The 14,721-nt window shown below is 36.0% G+C and overlaps 1 protein-coding gene across 1 annotated transcript in view; it reads right to left on the minus strand.

Moving 5' to 3' along the window:
* The window catches only part of Cubn (cubilin), a 259,007-nt gene that overhangs the window by 176,429 nt on the left and 67,857 nt on the right, over nucleotides 1-14,721 (minus strand). The window lies entirely within an intron of this gene.

The raw sequence follows: 14,721 nt of genomic DNA on the forward strand, positions 1-14,721 counted from the left end.
TAAAGCAACTGCTTCCCCAGTGTTATGTACAGAGATTAAAATACAAGTAACTTATTTGATGGAGAAAGCTAAAACCCAATTCCAAAACTGAACAAATGCAAGAAAGTATTACTTATTTACTTACAAGAAAGTAATATAAATACTCATTTATGCATGTTGATGCAGAAACTCATAAATAAATTGTAATCAAACTGAGACCAGATATATATATATATATATATATATATATATATATGAAAATATATCACAATTTACATTTTCCCCCAAATCCAAGATTTGTTTCACATTGGAAAAAGTCATGCTGGCCGGGGATTTAGCTCAGTGGTTTTGCTGCCTGCTGCGCGAGCACAAGGACCCGAGTTCGAGCCCCGGTACCAAAAAAAAAAGAAAGAAAAAGTCATCCTAATTAACCACTTTAACAAAATAAAGAACAAGTAATACAAATGGCTCGATGAATGAAAAAAAAAATTTACTAAAATTCAACTTCCATTAATGACATGAAAAAAACTCTAAGCAACCCAGAAATAGAATGTTTTAATCAAATAAAATGTAGTGAACAGGGCCGGGGATTTAGCTCAGTGGTTCCTCCAACATGCCTCACAAGCACAAGATCTCGAGTTCAATCCCTGCTACCAAAAAAAAAAAAAGTAGTGAACTTGAGTGAAATGTGACATGTTTTCCATTTAAAATAGGGATCAGGATAAAGATATTACCTATCAGCATTTTATCATACATTGCTCTCAGGGATGGCGAACCTTTCAGAGCTTTCAATGATACAAATAGCCCACTGCAGCAAGTGTGCAGGAAGGGGAGCTTTGGCTTAGGGACATTTTTGAGCAGCAATGATGAGTAATTTCCTTGTACTTTTCCCATATGCAAGTGATTGTCTCTGTGCAGGGGAGGGGGTTTGTTCATCTCTACTGAAACTTTGATTTGCACACCCAGCTTCTTTTCTGTTTTGGCACAAAGGTAAACTGCACTGTCTTTCATGTTCAAATGATCCTCACACTGTTTACTTGGCCTGAAATGTTTTACCCAACAACCTCTCTTCCTACTCCAACACATTCCTGAATATGTAAACTCTTCCTTGTTATTTAAAGTCAAGTTCAAATATCATTTCTAAGGAAACTCTCCCAGCCAGGCAGATTTTTTGGTAATTTTTATGTAATTATATTTCTTTTACTAGGGCTTAGGATATGAATAAGGCTTTATTAATTATTACTAATTGTGTCCACAATACCTGGCCCAGATTGGGTCCCATTTATTAAAGTTATCTTACATAAATGTGTTGAAAACTGAAGGGAGTGAGACATGGATCTAAGTTCCTCGCATTCGGTCTACCCCCCACCTAGTTCTCCCATGTAGACTACCCTCAATTTTTATTACTGCATATTTCCTTATTTCTCTCCTTCCTATCCTCTGTCCTGTATTGGTTGAAGTTCTTTAATGATTATTTTAAGTTAAAGGAAAGAAGGGAAAAGAAAAAATATGAGAAAAGGAAAAACATGGATACAAAGGTTTTGTAAATAGGGAAGGGTGGAGAGGGGAATGGGAAAAAACAAGAACCAAGATACATCATGTACAGGTACAAGATCCCGATGATGAATGTAACTGTATTGTATACCTAAAATGTACCAATAAACTTAATGGAAAAAAATGATTATTTTAAGTTTATTGAAACTAAATTATAGGAAACTTTGCTTCCAGCCATGATGAGCTACTGGTACTGAATCACCTCTTCTCCTTTAAACAAATATAAAATTGAACAAAATACTGGACAGCAGGAGGTATAAGGTTGTGGCCTTTGATAGAAAGGAAAATATGGGTGAAGCAAGACTCTTGCTTTTCTTGGCTCTGGACCTGGTGAGAACTTCCTGACCACAGTGGGGAGTAGAAGCCCTAGTGAACAACGTCATTCTGAGCTAAGGAAACAGAGATCAGGGTTTAGGCTGCCTGATGGCTGGAACTATAAGGAAAAGCTCCAGAGAGAAAGAAGTGCACAGAGAAGCAAGCCAAATGTCTGGCTAGAGCTCCCTGTAAGTTCCTGGCTGAGCAGGGGCTGGGGATGCAGTGAGACTTCAGTGAGCATGCTGGAGAGTAGATGCTATTAGGCTAGAGGCAAAAACAAGATACTAGAGTCCAGGAAAATTCTAGGAGACTGTAGAGTTCTCTCTGATGCAGAATGCGGACGCCTCATTTACACCCCAGGTATCCAATGGAGACACCAAAAAGGCGCATTTTATGAGTGAAGGTCATGGCCAAGAGCAAGCTTTCTCTAGAGCTCCCTACCAAAGTCTGAGACCTAACAAGCCCTGCAGGGGTGATGTCCCTGGGGGACTGATCTGCTAAGTGAGAGGATCATGGGAAACACCTACAGATTTTCACAAATATGCCTTAAAATTTTAAAAAATGCACAAATTCAAAATAATTGGCCAACTATTAAATTGTCAACAAGTTTCAGATGAGACTCCAGTATCTACAACATATCATTCATCATATCATGTCCAGCATAAAACCCAAACATTACTACTCATTTTTTTTAAATAGAGAAATATCAATCAAGTCAACACAAAAATGGGGTCAATAATCAAGAAATATGTGGTCATAATACAGAAAATAAATGTGATCCTGTCATTCGATGAGGGACCAGATGTTGCATTTAGCAGATGTTGGGTTTAGCAGATGAAGATTTTAAAACAACTATCAGAAATATATTGAAATGCATGGAGCTCCAGTGGCACAATTGGTTAGCATGCGTACTTACATAACAAATATGTTCAAATACATAAAGGAAAAGTCTATGTGAGTAAATGCATAGGGGATCTTAGTGGGAAAAAAGGAACTTATTAAAAAGAACCATCTGGAAAGAACCATATGGAAATTCTGTAACTTAAAAGTATACCAGTTAGGTGTGCAGGTGTGTGTGCCTACAACCCCAGCTCAGGAGGCCGAGGCAAGAGGGTCACCACAAAGCCAAGGCCAGCCTGGATTACACAGGGGGTTCAAGGCCAGCCTGAGCCGTACAGTGGATCCGGTTTCCAAACAAATAGGAAGAAACAGGGCAAGGGGAAGGGGAAGTGGGAGGGGTAGGGGAAAGGAAAGAAGGGAATGGAATTAATATGAGAAAATGGAAAAATGGAAACAAAGTCTTTGTAAATAGGGAGGGATGGAGGGGTTGAAGGGAGGGCAGAGAAGGGGGAAAAATAAGAACTAAGAGAGACTATGTAAAGGTGCAAATTTCTGATGATGAATGTCATTATACTGTATACCTAAAATGTACCAATAAAATTCATTTTAAAAATCAATTATTTAATCTGAAGAACAAAGAAATATCTGAAAAAAATGCACAACATTCAAAATCCTGGGGAAAAATAACAAGTAGGTTAACACATATAATAATTAGAGACCAAGAAAGATAAGAGAATGGAAATGGATCCAAAAAAAGGGAATGATGTAGTTGCTAAAATTTCCCAAAATATGATGCAAAACATCTACTTAGTACAAATAACTTAGACCCTTCTAAACAGGATAAATAAAATGACACCTGGGGACAGAATCAAATTGTTGGAAAAATTTAAAAAAACATACAAGGATAATGAAAGGTGCCAAATAAAAAAAGATACGTTACATGCAGGAACACCATGCTGTAAATGACAGCTGCCTTCTAATCAGAAACAATAAAGATAAGAAAACAAAAGGAATATATCTTTAAAGTGTTGACAGGAGGGGAGGGTTAAAGATCCAGCAAAAACATTTTATTTTAAATGAGAGTACATTTTTAGACAAACAGAAGCTCAATGCATTTGTCACTAGAAGACTTGTCTGTACTATGAAATACTAGCAATGTCCAGCTGGCCAAAGGGAAATGATATCAAGTGGAAATGCATATCTACAAGAAACAACAAAGAACACTGAAAATATAAATAAGTGGAAGAATGTGGAGATTAGGTTTCCTTCTCATTATCTCTTTCAAAGAGAATGAATGATTCAAAGCAAAAACAATGGTGAGTAAAATATGGGGCCGGGGATTTAGCTCATTGGCACCACACCTGCCTCACAAGCACAAGGTCCTGTGTTCGATCCCCAGTACCACAATACAACAATAACAACAACAACAACAACAACAAAATGGTGAGGTTTATCAGTTTATCAGATAGATAATATATTAGGAAAAGAAGCACACAAAATAAGACTGTAGATACAATGACACCATTATGAGACAATTCCACTTGTAAAGGGGGAAGAGAATAATGTGAAGTATGAAGAGTGAAATAGTAAGTACAAGGTATAAAGCATAAATCAGTAGTATATGAGCTTAAGAAAACTGCATACTGTTATTCTAAAGCAAACAAAAAGAGAGCTTATTTAAAAGCCATTCAATGAAACAGAATGGAATACTAAACATATGCTGTAAAAAACAAACAAAAAGACAGAAAAACAGTAATAGAAGAGCCAAGTGGAAAACAAATACGATGCCCGCTAAATCCAGTCATATCAATATTACAAATGAGTACAAATGATCTAAATGTTTCAGCTAAAAACAGGAATTATTGATACAAAAGCAGAACCATACCACACGCTGTTTATAATATATGCCCACTGTACATTAGTACATCAATATGTTAAAAGTAAAAGAATGGGAAAAGATAAACAACACAAGTTTGATATAAGAAAGCTGAAATGGTTTCAATAATATTAAACAAAAATGACTTCAAGAAAGAGAAAATTCGGAAATGTGTAGAGACAATTCAAATTATGAAAGGAAGTCATCAATAAAGCATAACAAACTTAAATATGTGGGTACTGAATTCCAGTTTCCAAGTGCATGAAGGAAAGGGAAAGAACAAAAATTAAAGGAAATAAAACACCCATGATTATAGTTGGAGATTTCAGTATCTTTCTCTTAGTAGTTGAAGAAAAATAGATAAGAATCAAGATATAGCAAATCTGAGGAACTCTTATCAACCAATTTAACTTAATTGACTATTACAGAACACCACACTTAACAAGAGCAGACTACACAGTGTTTTCAAGTATATGCGCAATATACAGCAATACAAAGCACATGTCGGGCTATAACACAAGATTCAATAAATTTTACACAATTGAAAACTTAGGTATGTTCTTGAATCATAAATGAATTATTTCATGAAATACATATTATGAATACTATATTATGAAATTAAATGATAGATCCTAAGACGTTTTGAAAAATTAAATGTTTGGAAATTTCATAATACATTTATAAATAATTCATGGATCAAAGAAATCACAATGGAATTAGAAAATATTTAGAACTGAAAGCTAATCAAAATATAACATCAAAATTTGGGAGACAAAAATAAAGAAGCGATTTAAGGCATGCAGATTATACTACAAAATAAAATTAGTTTATCTTCAAAAGAAACTAGAAAAAGCAAAGAAAACTGTCAGTAATTAAAAGAAACAAATAAGAACAGAAATCAATTAAATCAAAGAGAAAATAAAGTAAAAAATTGCTTCCTTGAAAAATCATAAAAATTTATAAATTTCTAGCAAAATTGATCAAGAAAAACAACAGAAAAAATACAAATTACTATTTTTAGAATGAAAAAATAAGTATTACTACATACTCCCAGTTGATTAAAAGAATAGACTATTACGACAAACTACAAAAAATTTGACAACATTGATAAAATAGACCAATTCCTTTACAAATTGCCATAGCTAACACAAGAAAAAATATAGAATGCTTCCATAGATTTTATCAAACAAAAGTATTAAAGCTGTAATTAAAAACCTTCTATAAGAAATAGCTATAGGCTCAAATAACTTCACTGGTGAAATTCTATCAATTAAAAAAATGCTTACATTATATAAACTTAGGAAACTTCCTAGTTTATTTTAAAAGAACAAATATTACTCATACCAATAACAAAGATGTAAAAAAGAAACCTACAGATAAATATCAAGCATAGATTAAAAAACCCTTCAAAAAACTTTAGCACAATAATTCCTGATAAACATAAATTTATAATACATCATGAGCAAGTAGAGTTTATCTAAGAGTGCAAAATGGTTTTGACATTAGAAAATCAATCAACATACTGTACTACATTGATTAGATAAAAAAGAAAAGCTTGTGATAATAACAAAAGATGCAGAAAATTTATTTGAAAAATTCAACATCCATCCCTGATAAAAACTTTCAGCAAGTACAAGTAGAAGAGAACTTCTCGACCAGATAAAGGGCATCTATGAGATCCCAAAGCCACCGTCATGCTGAAGCAGTAAAGGACTGAATGTCTTCTTGCCAAGAGCAAGAAACAGGCCAATATGCGCAGACTCATCCTTTCTAGTCAAAGTCATACAGCAAGTCCTAGTCATTGCAAAAAGACAGAGAGAGACAGAAAAAGAAACAAATAGAAGTTTCTCCTTAGTCATAGTTACAGTCATCCATGTAGAATATATTAAAGAATCTAATAAACCTTTATCAGAACTAATAACTGAGTCTATCAAGTTTGCAGAATATAAACTAAATATCTAACAATCAATTTAAGTTGTATATATTAGCCAACCTGGAATATAAAGTTTAAAACACTATTTAGAATGCCATAAAACACTAAAAAATTAGTTTAGAAGGAACACAAAAACTCTACATTGAAAAGCTCTAAAACATTGCTGAAAGATGTTAGAGACAATCTATCTAAATGGGTAAAATATGGTCATGGGCTAGCAGAGTCAATTTGAGATGTCATTTGTTCCCATATAGATCCCTAAATTCAGTACAACCTCAATCAAATTCCCAATCTTTGGGACAAATTGAGAAGCTGATTCTAAAATGTATACAGAAATCCAAAGGATCTGGAATGGCCAAAACAATTTTGAAAAAGAAATAAAGATCTATAGGCTTTATGCTCTGAGATTTTAAGATACACTATGAAAGTATATAATATTAAGTAATATGGTATCTTTTGTTAGAGAGAGAAATATATACAGTACATCAGTGGGACAGAATAGATTCCAGAAGCAGACCCACACATACACATGGGCAACTTCTTTTCAATAATGCAAAGGCCATTCAAAGAGGAGGAAAAGAGGAAATTTTTTTCAATTAACGGCATTTGAATAATGAAATATCACTTGGTAAACAAACAGACTTGGATATATAACTTACACTTAATTGAAAAAATTAACTGAAAATGAATCATAGATATATAAAACCTCAAACTATAAAACTTCTAGAAGGACACACAAGGGAATGGCCTCATAACTTTGGTGAGCAAGCATTTCATAGACAAGAAACAATATCCACTAACCATAAAAGGAAAAATACATGTATAGGACTTCTGTTGTTCAAAATAGAAAGAGCAGAAAAAGAAAAGCTTAGACACACACATAGTGAGAAGATATTTCAACACATTTATCTGATGAAGGACATGCCTGTGTCAAAATATATAACATGAGTCAATAACACCTTCAAAAATGAGCAAAGTGGATAATGGGCTCCCGACAAAAGAAAATATACAAATTGTCAAAAAGCACATAAAATGGCACCCATCACTATTAGCCATCAGGAAATGCAAAAATAAAATCCATAATGAGGTACTACTGCACAACTACCAGATACAAAAAATAAAAATACTAGCTGGCAAAGGTGAAAAAAGAATTCTCATTCATGTAGGTAGGGGTACAAAATGGTGTAACTACTATAGGGGAAATTTTCTACTCCTAGTCATCTATTTAAGAGAACTGATAAGTCCACAAAAACATAGGCATCAATATTCACAACAGCTTTTTCATAATAGCTAAAAGCTGAAAACTATCCAAGCATCTAATATCAGTTACTGGTAATCAAATCATGGTACATCCATGCAGTGGAAGGCTATCCGGCAGAAAAAGAACTACTGATAAATACTTCAAGATGAACAAACTTCAAGTGCATTATGCCAAATGACAAAGCCAGACACAAAAGGGTACATATGAGGAATCCGTTGCCTTTTGAACAGTTGAAACGATCTACAGTGTCTGAAGAGGAGGATGTGACAGAAGGGACTGACCAAAGGGACTTTCCTGGGTGACAGAAATGTTCTTGAAAGGAGAGGTCATTAAATGGATTTTTGCATTTTATTTTAATTATGGGTACATTTTGTTTTTATAAAATTATAAATATCTGTGCTATATTAAAAGTTAAAATTTCCGTGCAATGATGGAATTCTCTACAGGAAATCTAATACATAATTCATACATGCAATAAATAATAAATAAAATTTGGGACATGAAATATCATATGTGGATACCTTACTGCAAACATTTTAAAAATAGACTAATATTAAAATTTCATCGTAGATTTATATGATTTAAATATACAATTTTTAAGGAGAAAAACAAGAATCCTCTGAATTTGGCTCTCTGAAGTATTTTTTGAAAGGTTGCAAAGTTCTCTTATCTACACTGAAGTCTGTACAATGTTCACTTTTCTTCACTTAGCGGTATAAATGGCTTTTTTTTTGGTACAAGGGATCAAACTCAGGGCCTTGCACTTGTGAGGCAGGCAGTGGCACCACTGAGCTAAACCCCTGGCCTATAAATGGATTTTTAAAACAATACCAATACTGAAAATAGTGCTAAACTTTAGTTTCCTCTTATGTTTTGCAACAAAGCACAAATAATTAACTTGAATGTGTTCACATAAAGGGTATTCATGTGTTGTCATGTTGTTTATCTCATCAATAAAAAATACAAATATAAAAATGTGTCTATGCCTTGGTTTTATCTTATGTTGCCAAAGGAAATTCATATTCAATAGCAGTGAGCATGTAATCGTGGTCTAAGGACATTTACAAAGAGGTGGAAGAAAAGTACATTGCTTCCATCCTCTACATTCAACTGAATTAGTAATGGAAAAGCACATCTCTGAAGATCAAAGACAACTGGTGGCAGAGCTCACATATTTTTCCCTCTGATCAACCTCAAAAAGAAGTTTTAAAGTAAAGAAAGAAAATACAAAAAATATACAAACATCCTCTGTGGACCAATACAACATCCTAAAACTAGCTTTTTCTAAAAATGACAATATTTCTCTGCCTTCGCTAAGCACTATCAAATAAATTTTGTTACTTATCATTAAACTTCTGATCAAAAGGGATAGTCAGAAACATGGACAATCCTCCAATCCACACAGCAATGAAGCTATTGGACTAACGAGATTTGAGCAGTAAAAAACTGACTCAAGGGCCGGGAATTTAGCTCAGTGGTCCCATCACCTGCCTCGCAAGTGCAAGGACCAGAGTTTGATCCCCGGTACCAAAAAAAAAAAATGAAAAACACAACCCTGACTCAATAGATAGAGGAATGTGTTACACATGGAAACCTAGATGTTGATAACTGCTCCACCACCTCCCTACTTTGCCTTGAAGGAGAATTTGCATGATTTTCCAATCACCATTGGGATCAACCTACAGACCATGGTTTCTAAAATCACTTAGAAGAGTTGGTTTCTGAAGGAATCCATACAACCTCAGATTTTCTAGATACAAGATAAACAGCCAACCCAAAGAAGCAGCCTGGGCTTTTACTGTCATATTTGACTTAACTTTCTTCAAAGCAAAGATTCAAGAGAAGATATCACTTACTTCGAACATAGCCAAGATGATACTGAAACCCAACCACTTTCCCAGTCTTGTGGTCTGATAACTCCTAGTTTCTCTACAGAAGAAATGTCACTTTCAGAATGGAGATAATTGTAAGGGATTAGGAATATCACAGTTAAGCATTGTGCTCAGCATTTTCATTCTAAAACCAGGAGATGTAACAAATTAAATGGGATAAATGAATAGTGCTGGGATACCTGTATATACAAAAATGTAAGAAAATGTTAAACAATAAGAAAAAAAATTTTAGAGATTATAATAGACCGACTAAAAATGTTTTCCCATGGGAAAATACCTGAGTATCACATAGCAGAAAATTTAGAATACAAGGTAGAAAGAATAAGAGAGCCTGTGACTTGCCCAAAGTATTCCAAGATATTATGAAGCTAGGATGAGACATAAGACCTGGCTGCACGCCCCCCCCATAGCCTTCCTTTCCCTTTGCTGTGTATACTGGCTCCCACCCTCCACAAGCAGGTACGGTGCCATCCACTATTACATCTTGTAATTCTATGGTGATGTATGGACTAAGATTTGACTCTCAGAGTTTTTGATGAACTAGAAAGACAAAATTTCACTAGAGTTGCTTGAATTTCTCTCTCTCTCTCTCTCTCTCTCTCTCTCTATATATATATATATATATACACACACACACACACACTCCTAGGCCGATTTTAATCAGAATTTCTGTATGAAACCCTAATACCTGGATTTGTAACAAACAATTCCCTCTTCCCTAAGGTTCTATGACCACTAGAGATGAAGAACACTTCCCTTACCAAACTGAAGTTTTAAAATAGAAACAGAGCCCTCTCTTCCTAGTTCTTCTACATGAATCCTCTTTATCCTTTCTAGTTATTATTTCTTGGTAGACCTTTTTTTTTTTTTTTTTTTTTTTTTTTTTGGTACTGGGGATCGAACTCGGGTCCTGGAGCTTGTGCAGCAGGCGGCGAAACTGCTGAGCTAAATCCCCGGCCCTAGTTATTATTTCTTAACTTCCTACTCCTAGAAACCTTTTCTAGGGTCATTCCAGGATGACTGACGAAAAGCAGCACTAAATATTCCTGGGGATGGGGGTGGGGGACTGGTGGCACCTCTGTGTTGGGAAGAGGACATTAGGAAATACCTCATGTTTAACCTATACTGATGTGTCTGTGATCATTCCTGGCCATTTCCCTGGCCAACTGTAAACCTCTCTCTCCTTAAAAAACACAAACCCTTCGCCACAGTTCTACTGTAGCTCCAAATTGAACGTTACCAAGAACAACAGGCACACTTCATCTCCAGTACTTCCGAGAGCTCATCAAGGCATGGCAAAAAAATGGATTACACGTTGCCAACTGTTCAGTTAGTTTTGCCCCTAAACGAACTAGCTGTGTATTCTTGGGAAGATAAATTCAAAATTCTAGACTGTTTTGCCCTCCTTTAAAACCTCACTGGACTGGATTTGCATTTTGAACTTTCTTGATGGACCTTCAAAATCCATTTATAACAATAGTGCACACGCAGACATATTACAAACAGATTTTATGAAGTGGTGCTTAACTTTGTATGATAAACTCTTCGGCTTCCATTCTGTTCTAGTCTCCTCCACACTTCGAAAAAATACACTCATGAATGAATCATGCATTACAGTTTGAAAAATGGTGGACTCGATGTTATACAGGTTTTCCTCTAATATTAATGTTGCAAATGAATCAAGTACATTCCTTTGCTCCTGTGTATGCTTTTAAAGTCCCCTCTTGGTAAATTACACATTAATGTATATGTAATAGATGTTAATGAATTATAAAATTATAATGTAAATTGGTAAAGTTAAATTATCAGTTACAATCTCACAGGATTCAGGTATTTTGTACTTTAAATTAGCGAACACTGAAAAGTCAGACTTATAATCAGTTGCTAAGACTTTCTTACGCGTTTCTACCCACTAAAATTCCACTTGTCACTTCTTTCACTTTCACTTCCTCAGGCCGGCTCTGGATGAAGGCAGAGCAGAGCAATGAGGAAGGGAGTCACTTAAGGCAAGAAGCCCATCTCTTCCTTCCTCCCAAACATATTTACGGGCTGACGTCATCGCTGTGTGGCATGAACCACAGACGCAAAAGTAACTGGATTCAAATCAGGAAATTTCACCTTTATCAGATGGACACAGTAAAGATTTTAGCGGGGAAATGCATGCGGCTGAACTAGAAATCAGCAACTAAAACCATCATTATTGCTCTGAAATGCCTTCTACTAGAGTACTAAAAGAGGTTGAGGCCAATGTTTGAGCTTCTATTGATGCTTCTCCCTGGCGCCATTTTATTCTGTATAAGATGAGCAAAGTGAGATGCTAACTGCAAAGGAAGAGTCCTAACATTTCCGCTTGTTCCAGTCAGCAGTTCGTCCTGCCTCCGGCTGCCTGGGAGGGCCAGCCTAACCTCCACCTCAGTCACCCGAGCCAGCCCTTCCTCTGAGAAATACCGCAGGGCCCCCTCGACATTTCACGTGAGCCACCGCTTGTCCTGATCTATGGGACACTGGGACAGCTCCAGAATGACCAGAGGAAGGTGTCACAGAGCTTCCCGGATTCGGTCACCTGGTTGCTGTATAGGATGACTTGACTGCGCTAGTCAGGCCTCTGAGCTCATCCAGTGAAAGCCTGCTGCGCAGGGGCAGCCAGGCTGAGCCAGGAACGGAGTGCTCATCTCCTCAACTGGGCTTCCAGCCCCGCCGGGTGGGAACAGAGGCTAAAGAAGTGATCCGCACACAGAGAAGAAGGGTCCAGAGTCTTGGAAATTGTTGCCTCAGTTTCATGTTTTATTCACCTGAATAGCTAAGGGAACCTTCGCCTATGTTATTCAGGGTTTTGGTTCTTCAAATTCCAACCAGAAGCTAAATACAATTGGAAACCGTGAGCACTAGTTTCACCCCCAGCATTTTTATCGTTTCTTTCTTCTTCTTTCTTTTATTTGGGGAGAGAGGCTGCTGGGGATTGGGCCCAGGGCCCCAGGAACGCTCAGAACATTCTCTACCCCTAGCCCCTGCTTTTCAGCAGTTGCCTTTCGTGCCCAGCTTCTTTCTCTTTTACTTCTTACTCTTCTCTCTTTCTTTTGTAAACCTTTATCTTACTTTGTGAAAGCTTTTTTAATCGAAATTTTTTCTTATATATGTTTGTGATAGATAAAGAATAAACACGTTCATCATGGAGAAGTGTTATATAAACGTATCACATCTTAATCCTTTCTATTTTCCCTCCCTGCCCTTGTGTCTCCTCTATTCCCAGGCCCCCTTCCTATCGCTGCTAGGTCTGTCATCCTATATTTCACCATCCATCTTTTATTTCTAAAATATTTATACCTGAGTATCTCATATAAGAGAAATCATGCAATATTTAAGCTTCTGTGTCTGATTTATTTCGTTTAGCATTATGGTCTCGAGATAAGATAATTTTCCTATGAATGACTCATATTTATCCTTCTTTATGGGTGAGTGGTACTCCATTGTGTGTACAGACCACATTTTCTTTATCCATTCACCTGCTGCTGGGCATATGGGGTGCTTCCACCATTTAGCTACTGTGAGTTGTGCGGCTATAAGCACAGTTATCCATGTGTTATTGTAATGTGATGTCTTTAGCCCTTTCAGGAAGATACCTAAAAAGGTGCAGCTAGATCAAATGGAATGCATACTTGTAGTTTTCTGAGGAGTCTCACACCGATTTCCACAGTGCTTGCACTAGTTTATATTCCCACCAGCAGCATAAAAGGGTTCCTTTGGCCCACAACTTTCCCAGCATTTTTTTTTTTTGAGTTTGTCTTGATAGCCATTCTTTCTGGAGTAAGATAAATCCTCAGTGGTGTTTTGATTTTCATTTCTCTAATAGCCAATGATGCCAAGCACTTTTTAATGTACTTCTTTTGAGAAGTATCTACTCATTTCAGTTGCCTATGTTTTGATTGGGTCTTTTATTTTGGGGTCTAATTTGTTTGAGTTCTTTATGTATTCTAGATATTAGTCCTCTGTCTGAGAAGTAACTAGCAGAATTTTTTTATTCTATAGGTTGTCTCTTTACTCTGTTTGTTTCCTTTGATTTGCAGAAGCATTTTAATTTAATACATTCCAATTCGTTGATTTTTAGTGTTATCTCTTGTGCAATTGGGATTCTGTCCAGAAAGTCCTTGCCTATGCCTATAGCTTCAATAGTATCTCCAATATTTTCTTCCAGTGGAGTCAGTGCTTCTGTTTTTATATGTAAACCCTTGATCTATTCTGATTTGACATATAGCACAGGATGAAAGATAGGATTCTAGATTCATTTTTCTGCAACCGATAACTGATTTTCCCTCAACCATTTGTTAAAGAGGCCATCTTTTCCCCAGCATATGTTTTGGTCCCTTTGTCAAAGATCAGACAGCTGAAGGTATGTGAGGTTGGCTGTACATCTTCAGTTCTGTTCCCTCGATCAACATGTCTTATTTTTTGTGCCAGTACTCATGCTGTTTTTAATCCCTGTAGCTTTATAATATTGTTTGAAATCTGGGACTCTGATGCTTCTTCCTTTGCTTTCTTTGCCTAGGGTTGTTTTTGCTGTTCTGGGTCTCTTCTGATTCTATATAAATTTTAAGATTTTTTTTTCTAGTACTATGAAGGATGATGTTGGTAGTTTGATTGGCATTGCATTAAATGTGTGTATCAATCACTGGTAAAATTGCTATTTTGACAATATTGTTTCTGCCTGTCCAAGAAGAAAGGTATCACTCCATTTTCTGATGTACTCCCAGTTACTTTTTTTTTTTCAGAATACTTTTGTTATAAAGGTCTTTCCTTCTCTTGGTTAGATTAGTTCCTAGGTATTAAACTTATTTTTGAAGCTATATAAACAGGGTTGTTTTCTTGATTTCTTTCTCAATGGCTTCATTGTTGGTACATAGGAATGCTATTGATTTTGCATCCTCTCACTTTGCTGAATTTGTCTATTAATTCTAGGAGTCTCTTTTTTTTTTGGTACCGGGGATCAAACTCAGGACCTTGTGCTTGCAAGGCTGGAGATGGCACCACTGAGCTAAATCCTGGCAATTCTAAGAGTCTTTTGGGGGAGAGTTTT

The sequence above is a fragment of the Heterocephalus glaber genome, unplaced genomic scaffold, assembly GCF_053883595.1.
Source record: "Heterocephalus glaber isolate CG9 unplaced genomic scaffold, H.glaber_assembly_v1.0 deba00000768, whole genome shotgun sequence".
Taxonomy (NCBI): Eukaryota; Metazoa; Chordata; class Mammalia; order Rodentia; family Bathyergidae; genus Heterocephalus; species Heterocephalus glaber.